Source organism: Chenopodium album, chromosome 21 (genome assembly GCF_948465745.1).
Source record: "Chenopodium album chromosome 21, dcCheAlbu1.1, whole genome shotgun sequence".
Lineage (NCBI taxonomy): Eukaryota > Viridiplantae > Streptophyta > Magnoliopsida > Caryophyllales > Amaranthaceae > Chenopodium > Chenopodium album.
In genome coordinates, this window is record NC_137854.1 from 34,512,735 (window position 1) to 34,523,398 (window position 10,664).

General features: G+C 28.7%; 1 pseudogene across 1 annotated transcript; it reads right to left on the minus strand.

Annotated features, from left to right (window-relative positions):
- Positions 1-9,236: 9,236 nt before the first annotated feature.
- On the minus strand, positions 9,237-10,425 carry LOC145600711 (protein TOC75-3, chloroplastic pseudogene; annotated as a pseudogene). The gene is made up of 2 exons (XR_014104308.1): positions 10,091-10,425; positions 9,237-9,843 (listed from the first exon to the last, which is right to left on the minus strand). The product of XR_014104308.1 is annotated as a protein TOC75-3, chloroplastic pseudogene (transcript).
- Positions 10,426-10,664: the final 239 nt, after the last annotated feature.

Sequence of the window (10,664 nt, forward strand, 5' to 3'; positions counted from 1 at the left end):
GAACAACGAGGTCAGATCAACAACGTACCACAATTTAGATGCCCTAAGAAGCAAGGCAACCAATGCACCATGAAGCTAAGCTAGCTAGCATATTGATAATACACCTACCAGCCAGCAACAATCAACCAAGCCAATATAATGTCGTACATCGTTAACGTCCAAGCAATGCAACAATTATAGATACATACAACTATATCATATCATCCATTCATTAGTAATCTTACGATCAAGTGATACATCTTTTTAACTTGTCAATAGTTTGAGAGACAAAAAATGTGTTACAACCTTACATGAAACTTCCTATTTCATACTATTATCAAATAATTATCCCAAGCTAAGTGACAAATAAAATTATTAATACTTTAAAAATAATTAAAGAAGCGCCAAATAATGCATGCAAAATTCGTCGATAATCAATTCAAGGGACGATTAAGGGTCCTACTTCATCTTTTCAATCTAGCCTACCTAATCTGTGATTCGGTCGATTTAATTTAAGAAAACATATATCCAATCTATTTGTATAGTTCTATATATATTTGGATACATCAAATGAATGTTTTGTAATTTTTTAGATCAGATTCAGATCGTGTTTTATAATTTCATGATTAAATATTCAAATGGTAAACCTCTATTTAAGATCATTATGAAACGAATTATGTGTATATTTACTGTAAATCAAAGTAAACCTCTATTTGGATGTTCATCAAATTAAATATATGATTTATTTATTCAGATTCATATATAGAAATTTGGATTAGATTGAGTATCAGATTTGGCCAGCCCTACCCTTCATTTTATTTACATTATTAATTCAGCAGTATCATTTTTGTTTGGGAATTAGTTGGTTTATATGGAACCATCACTTTTGAGTTGTTCATTGTCGACATTATTTTATACAAAGTAAGTTGTATATAGATCTTCATTTCTATAAGGATGTTTTGGCAACACTTATACTTATCCCTATGTGTTTCCTTTAAACTATGAGATTTGAGATAACAACATATAATAGAGCAAAGACCCAAGTTTCTTAGATAAAGTGCAAGTCATATACTTATACTTGTATTAACCAAACTAATTCGGATTAAATACATAGTATATATAAAAACTAAATAGGGATAAACTAAAGGAACAAACAATCTTGGGGTAGTTTGGGTTGTTAATAAATTTAGTTAATAACTTTATAATCACCATTTGGATTAAGTACAAAATATTCTTTATTTGAGCTTGTAACCAACATGTTCTTTGCTTTTAGTTCACGTAGGGTTACTATAGAGTTAAAACCACACCGGAAAAAAAAAATTGACAAACAAACATGCGTGTTTTTTCAAATAAAAATTCTTATTAAATCCAATTTTTTTCCATGCATATCGAGTTCTTCAAACAATAAAATCATTTTGCTTTTGATATTCCTCCTTGCAATCTGGCATCTCTCATCCTTAACAATCAAAGACATCATCAATTTTCGTCCTTTTTATGTTCACAAGATACATAGTAATTATATAGTAAATCATACTTGTAATTCTTAATTAGTAGTTTTTTGTTTTTTTATTTTGTTTTTAATTTTTATTATTTTTTTCCCTATAGAGAGCCCCATGGGCAGGTGATCAAAAAAATTAAATGTTATTGTAGTTCACCTTATTTTTGTTGAACTAAAATTATTTTTACTGAACTTAAATATTTTTAAATTACTTAAACTAAACTAAAATTCCTCAAAAAAAAAAAAAAAAAAACTAAACTAAACTAAACTAAAATTTATTTTGATGAACTGCAATTATTTTTACAAATTCTCTTTTGTATTTCTTCTTTAAAGTTACTGATTTTTACTAAACAAATTTTTTTATTTTACTAAACTAAAATTATTTTTACCGTATATTGATTTTTAGATTTTTTACTAAACTATTTTTTTTTTTTACTGAACTAAAATTATTTTTACTGAATATTTCTATTTTAGGTGAAATGATCGGGCCTTATTTGAAGTGTTTTCTTAGAAAATGATTTTGTTGTTGTTGTGTAGATTGATTAATATATTCTGTAAGATAATGTATAGTTTATATTGTATAGTGACAAGCTAAACATGTTGCATGTCTAAAATTATTTTTACTGAATATTTCTATTTTAGTTGAAATGATCAGGCCTTATTTGAAGTGTTTTTTTAGAAAATGATTTTTTGTTGTTGTTGTTGTTGTTGTTGTTGTTGTTGTTGTGTAGATTGATAAATATATTCTGTAAGATAATGTATAGTCTATATTGTATAGTGACAAGCTAAACATGTTGCATGTCTAGTCAAAGTGATGCAATAATTGCTGTGGCACATAGGAAATTATCGAAGAAATTATAATGCTTGAAATTTAGTTTTCGATTATAACAAACACAGTCCTAAGCAACATATAAAAAAAATTAAGTATAATTAATCATTAACTATGATACATTATTGATGCATGTGTTTGTTTGCACTTTGTCACAAATATTGAAACTTATACCATTGTCCAAATAATTACATATATCAATACTCTATAGTTTTTTTCTTTCTTTAAACACCAGTACTCCGTACTACCTAGTATATATTTCCACAAATTCTAAATTTTCTTTATTTTAATTTCAAGTTTTATTTGACTATTTGAGGACCACTGAATTGGCAAAATGAATAAGTGTTGCAGAGACAAAATTGTAATCTATGATGACAAAGACTCAATACTGCTATGGAATATTACTTCTTTGTAGCAGCTCTTTCAGTAATCAATCAATAGTTTTGTTCCCATAAATTTTTTATAATGTGGTTCCCACAATAAAAAATATAGATTTATAAGTATGTAGATTATTATTTCTTTCTTTTATATTGTACGTGTTGAATTCAACTACACATTTTATAAATCATAATGTCATTATAATACGGAGTGTATAGTATGCTTTACATTATACGAAGTATGAAGTAGTATTTTATAGTAATTAGGGTCTATTCACATTTATTAAATTGAGATGAACTGATTATAGCTTAACTGAACTGAACTGAACTGATTGGAGCTGAAACGAATATTTTATGAGAGAAGGAAATTAGGAGTTGAACTAAACTGAACTGAACTGAACTGAATTAAACTGATTGGAGTTGAATTGAACTGAACTAAACTGAAATTAAGCAGAAGTGAACAAGCCCTAAGGGCCTGTTTGATTGACTGGACTAAGCTGATCTGAACTGAACTTATTGGAGCTGAACTGAACTGAACTGAATGTTTTATAAGAGAAGAAAATTAAGAATCGAACTGAACTGAACTGAATGTTTTATAAGAGAAGAAAATTAAGAATCGAACTGAACTGAACTGAATGTTTTATAAGAGAAGAAAATTAAGAACTGAACTGAATAATTTGAAAAGAACAAGCACTAAGTAATTATATCATGTTCTAGAATATCAAAAATGGCTTTTTTTTTTTTTTTTTTTTTAATATGAAAAGGGTTGGGTACTTAATGAATTTTTAAGTAATTAGATAAAATCACAACTCATAAGGAATTAAAGTAATTGCATGCCGTTGTAAAGGCTTGGATCTCTTTATTGTGATCACACCCTTTTTATTTCCCTTTATTATTATTTATTTATTTATTTATTTTTTTTGGTTTTGCTTTCTGTTCGATAAAAGAATTTTTGGGATTCAACCATATCACTTTAATTGTAATATACTTTAATTCCCTAAATTGATAAATTCACTGCATGTTGTCTCATTACTTTTAATCAAAAAGTACTACGTAGTTTCTTTTACGATCATGAGATTCATGACTTTGGTATATAAGCTCTAAAAAATTAAGCATATGTACATACATAAACGCTAGGTCTTGGGAGTTGGGATGACTGTAGCTAAGCTATGCATGAGTGAATTATCTAGGATTATTTGATTTAAACTTGTCAATTATTACATGTTATAATAAGACCATCACAAACTCTCAATGGATGAAAGAATAATAAACACTCGGAAAATATTCTGTCAATAATCAAGCTAGCAGATATACAAATATGAAATAGTATTGACTAGCAACCATATATATACAAAATACATTAAAATCTCCATTCAATAATAACGCTTCAGTTTCACATGGCCTCAGCCTCAAACATGTATGCTGTCTTAGAGCATCCAGAATGGTTGTGTATAAGGACCTACTAGCAATTTCTAAATAATTGATAGCTACATGCTAGCCATTGTGAAGCTACAACCTCTTGTAGCTAAGCCAAACAACATATCTCTATTTTCTATAGACCTATGTAGTTTCACTCCACCACCGCTATATATTATATTCATTTGTCTAATATATTTTATGTATTTGTTTGTTTGTTTAATTTATTATTTTTATTTTTTTATGGTTTATTTATTACAAAGATTGTAGCTTATCATTGTAGAAGTTGTAGCTTAAATCATGTAGCCTGGAGATTTATGATGTGGCAACCCAAAGCAACATATTCATGTAGATAGCCATTTTACGTGGATGCTCTTAGCTTTTAATTAATCATAATTGAAGACGACATTGTGAACAATCTTACTCTACTACACACAAGAGAAGATTAATAATGTATATATAATAACATTAATAACTAAATAATTTTAATTCCAAAAACACATAGGTGGTGAATTGGTGATGGCTAATTAAGTTATTGCCTTATGTGATCACATAACATACTCCAACATTGAACTTTATATTTTATTGGAAACATTCTCTCTTGTCATATATTCAAGGGCAACTCATATTATGTAATCCTTATCCATCTAATCTTAACTCTATATTATAGGATTTGTAGCATTATATTTATCCCTTCACTTTATTTTTTCACAAAAAAATTGCTGTAAAGTCAAAAGTTATGTTGGAATCCTATGAATATACAAAAACTAACCCAAATGCCAAAAACACTATCTATTATTTATTCAGTCGACATATATAAGAGAATGTTTTTGTTTTAATTTTTTTTAAAAAGAGGTCAATATATATATTCTATAAAGTGGGAATAATCTAGTTCTTTTCCTATGCTGTTACTTTTCTTTATTCAAGATATATCAACTTTATAAGTTGGCCATGAAAAAGATGGGAGATCAGTCCACTTAATTAAAAAAAATACAACATTTAAAGCTAAACATATACTATATTTTGGTTGTACAATATTAAAAAAAAATCTCGTGGGGTTTTGGAAGAAAGGCTTGTAATAGGTCAGATTCTCAAATAAAGAGTTCAAAAGTTGATATGATTCTTTAAAAAGAAAAAGGTCTAAAAATAAAAAAAATATGTCTATTAATAATATATATGGTTCGTGAATCATATATTATATAGATAGATATGTAAGACAGCACCACAATACAGTGATTATATAAGCACTTTGTGTCCCCATCTCATGATACAATTCTCTAAGTATATACTAATATACAGTATGTTGTTCCAAAAAACCAAAAAAAAAAAGTTGTTGGGTTGTGATTCCTGTGAACGTATACTTTTCAGTGTTTTCATAAAGTTAGTTATGGCATAAGATGAAATGGTGAAATAAATCAACAACTAAAAGCACACCATCTTAAGGAAAATAAGAAGTACCAATAAGAGATTAGGAGATACTTCCTCCGTTTCTATTTAGTTGACGCGTTTAATTTAGGCACATATATTAACGAGAGGAGAGAGAGTGAGAGAGAATGAAAAAGCAAGTGGGGTAGCTTGCAAATACAATATAAAAAATTTACCCAAAAAGGAAATGTGTCAACTAAAAAAAAACTTTCTAAAAGGAATACGTGTCAACTAAAAAGAAACGGAGGTAGTATATATAGTACTGTAGTAGAGTAGTATATATTTTTCAAGTTTTAAAATTAAAATGAGTTGATTTACTCTTATATACTATTCATATTTAACTTTGACTTTTTATTAATGATTTTTACATAATTAAGAATATATTTAGTTATGTGGGTCCTGTGAAAATTGTCTCAAGTAATATCCTTTCAAAAATTATATTTTTACTTATCAATAATTGACTAGATATATGTGATACTTTGATTGAAATCACGTATTGACAAATCTAAAAAAATGAAAAGAGAAGCATTGTTACTCAATATATTATATATACTACGTATAAGTTAAGGCATATTCTGATTTGCTGAACTAAACTGATTGAAGCTGAGCTGAACTGATTGGCGCTGAAATGAACTGAATTGGATTAATTGGAGCTGGACTGAACTAAACAGAATGGTGCTTAAATGAATTGTTTATGAGAGAAGGAAATTAAGAGCTGAATTGAAGTGAACTAAACTGAACTGAACTGAACTAATTTGAGCTGAACTGAACTGAACTAAACTAAACTAAAATTAAGCCGAAGAGAATCATTTGCATGTACGTTTACATTTACATGTACATGACTTTAGTAATTTGCTTCCAATTTGAAAGGCATCATTGTAAACAATTTTGCCCCACAAAATTATATACGAGTACTTCCTATTCCGAAATTGTTTCCATAATTTTTACTGCTTTAAGGCTGAAAGTAAAAAATTTTGTGGATTACAACACAAATTAAAGTTAGGGCCTGTTCTCATTGACTAAACTCAGCTGAACTGAACTGAACTAAACTGAACTGAGCTGAACTGAACTGAGCTGAACTGAACTGAACTGAAATGAATATTTTATAAGAGAAGGAAATTAGGAACTGAGCTGAATTGAACTGAACTGAATTGAGCTGAACTAAACTGAACTGAACTGAACTGAATTTCAACGTAAGAGAATAGGCACTTAGTTTCTTTTGATTCATTGTTAAAAGTATGGTACTTTTATCAAATCTTCTTGTCATAATTTTAATTATCTATCATAATAGAAAAAGAAATAGGTAATATGAAGTATTTTTTTTAATAAAATCAAAAAACCAAAAATAGAAAAGTATTGTGGTTAATATAATTATTTTTAAATTTTGACCGTGATAACAACTTATATTCAATGTGTATATACAATACTCTCTAGTCTTATATGTAGAGTGGATTATTGTTAGTTTTTATGTTAGAACTATCTCTTGTTATAGAGATGGACCCGATGATTATCAAATTCTCCAAACATTTCGAAACAAAGATAGTAATCGATGTGATATTTTGTAGGTTTGAAACTATTAGTTGCTTAGCATTTGAGACACGGAGATAAATAACCTTATGAGCTTGTGATTAACAACTTTACTTTATCGGTCTATTTCTATATTTCATTTTTTATAAAACTAAATTCTTTACATTTACAACTAATTAGCTTGAGACAGTTTCATATAACCTTTACTATTTCTTCATTAAATTAATTTTTTTAAAAATTTAATTATTTATTTATTTTGATATACACGTAATATTCCGTATAATTTATTAATTTTCTTTTTTTTTTAGGTAGCTAGGGAAGCAATAAGAAGAAGAAAAATTAGCTAGGCGTGTGTGCGTGGGGAAGAGGAGGAGCGGATGTTGAATTGTTGGGACGTTCTTTAATGCCTATGGCAGTGTGATAATGTGATTTTTCATTCTGATTTTGATAGTGAGTGCTTCTTTTGCTGGACCGCCCTCTTTTTATTATTATTTCATGTATTTTTGTTTGCCATTCAATTTGCTTAAAGAGTGGTTCCAAAAAGAGTCGTCCTTTCAATCATCAACCACCAAATCTCATATCCTTACTTCACTATCCATCTAATTATCTCCTACATTTTCTTAAGACCCATCGATCGTCTACAATCCCATGCATCGACCTCATCATCGATGAATAGTGTGGTTGTGTATTATTATCTTTGTCATAATTATTATGGTCCGATTACATATATATACAAACAATATCTTACGATTTTACAATTAGTTTTTACATCACATACTGCTATATTTACGTATTTTATGACTATTACCTAGCCTTTAAGAAAATTGATCGAATACAAATACTTGGTAAGTAATTTTAATTGCAACTTTCAAATATGTCCAATTCATTGATTCAAGATCATTTAGAGATTCTTACATGCCAATATAACTATCATTTAGATTATCTTTAGAGCGTAACTATGTAAAGCGGCGAGATGTTCAATTATGATCACATGATAATAGGAGCCATTGGTTTTACAATTGTATGTTCTTAATCATCAATCATCAATCAATCAATTAACCTATACTAAAAGCGAACCTAAAATGAAGCTTGTCACAATGTCATTAACAATTTTTCCGCCAATTTTACTTTCCGTTTTAAAGAAGATTCTTTAAGGAAATTATTTTATAATAATGAAAAATATCTTTCTTCCAGTTAAAATTCTTAACAATAATAACTTTCCATATAAACCCAACTAATATATTTTTATATTTACTTTTGAATTAATATTATGAGTATAATTTTTTTATAAAATTCAATACAATGATAACTCTTTAAAAAATTAATAACAATCGTGCATTGCACGGGATTTAAACTAGTTATGATTTAAAAGAGATTTTTTTTTAACGATTTAAAAGAGACGTTTTTTTAATGGTTATTAAATAAAAGATTTTCTTTTGAAGATTAAAATCAAAATATAATTCTTTTAATAAAATCTTTTTTTTTAAAAAAAAAAAGATATTAAAGTTAAGGACCGCTTCATCAATAAAGAAAGCTAATGCTTTCTTAAAATAAAAAATAAAAATAAAATAAAAATAAAAATAAAAAAAAAAGAAAGAAAGAAAGAGAGATATTGCACTATGTGTAAAGTTTGTCCTTAATATTTGATCTACTTATCATCACATGTAATGGGCTAACACAATAAACTTATCTTCTACGGCCGGATTCTTTTGGGCCTTCAGATTTTTAGGGATCTTTTTATATGGCAACATTACCATGTTTTGGGTTAAATATTTCAAGTAGCGCAAATGCGCAGAGTGTTTTAATCTAGTCAAAACTCTACTTCAATGAGATTTGTATTGAAGTGGTTTAGGACATTAGGATAGCAAACTATCAATTTGAAGTTAAAGTATATTTTTCATATCAAATTATGTTGTAGAACTAGAAGTACTCATTCGTAAGCTAGTTGTACAGTTCCCAAATATTTTAAAAATTAGTAGTTATAACAAAAAATAATTTGATCTAACTTTTAGTATATCATAATTCCAATACCAATAGGCAAGTCGCGACAAAAGTTACAAGTAAAGAATAAGTGCAAGAATTAGTTGGTAAAGTCTCAAATATGACCCAAGACTTAAGATCAAATTTAATTTACATCATTGATCTTTGTGTATGTCTCTCCATACACTAAAAAAATTAGAAAATTTTACTCGAAGAAATTGACGACAATTGATTTCAAATTGTTCAACAACGACAAGCTTTCGAAGAAGTCGGTTTGGGCTGTGTTAGAATCATCTTTGTAACGAAGCTTGATCTCAACCACTACACCTCCTTCAGTCTCATCAAGGTATGTGTCCAATTCTATATTCGAAAACAAACCCAAAGACATCAAATTTTTCATACATTGCTTATTTGCCTTCATGTTATACACACTCCCTACTTCCACTTGGTTGCACAACTTTTTCCATGCAACGGGCAACTCTTTTATATAATTCTTCCCATCAAATAACAGTAATTTTGTAATATTACCTTCTTCCAATTCACAAACCAATTCTTTTGTATACATGTTATTAAACCTTGTCACTTGGGCTGCAATGTACCCTTCATCATGGTACCACTTCTCAACCCTCTCCTTAATCTTGCATAACATCCTTCCATTTATCCCCTCCTTCCCTTCGTCCCTCATCATCTCCACCACCTCTTCGTGAATCGAAGGTGGCAACAGGCACGACCGAGCCTTGTTAGATGCCGTGTTGTCGGAATCTATCCCAACAGGCTTTGTTTGTGGTGCCTTCACTCCCACGTTCATACATCTGTAACATGGAATTGAATAAGAACCGGAGGTAGGTATACATATATTTCAATAATATCGAAAACTACTCCTTTTCATATTAATCTATACTATATTGACATGCCTTACTTTGACTATATATGTTAATTTTATGTAAGTTATATATTCGTTGCAAATTTTAAAATATTTATAGTCAAAGTTGTATATTGGCAAACGAAAAAGTCAAAGTTAAACAATTAAAAAAAAAGCTCGAGAGAGTTGAAGGAAACCTGAAATAATCTTTAGAAGACCATGTTTTCTCGGTGTAATAGAATGTGACTTTAACTGTTTGATCAAGGTTAGTTTTACACTCCAAAGCAATGTCCTTGAACATCCCACAATTCGTCAGAGATAGGAGAACTTCATGCAGCTGCTGTTTTGTGTAAAATTCACCAGGTTTAATCTCAATAGGCATAAGACTTGATACGAATGTATCATCGTCATTATACTTGGTGGCATGTTGGTGGTGTTCGTCGTAGTAGACGACGTCAGAAACTTGAAACTTATCGGAATCTCCATTGTTGTTGTTACCATTGGAGAACAAGTCAAGAATATGGGTGAACATGTTTGGGTTCAAGAAATACTGTTTTGGGTGTAAATAATAAGTTTTCTTAGAATAATGAAAATAAGGCTTTACTAGAATTTAGTCAGTGTATTAATATAGTATATGCGGATATGGTTGTTAAATTTTCTATTATTTAGAATTTGGTTTGTATTAGGATATGTTCGAATGTCAGTTTATATTATAATATGTTTCAACTTCTTCCAAATTCTAACAGAATTAGGTATTGTCATAATATAATA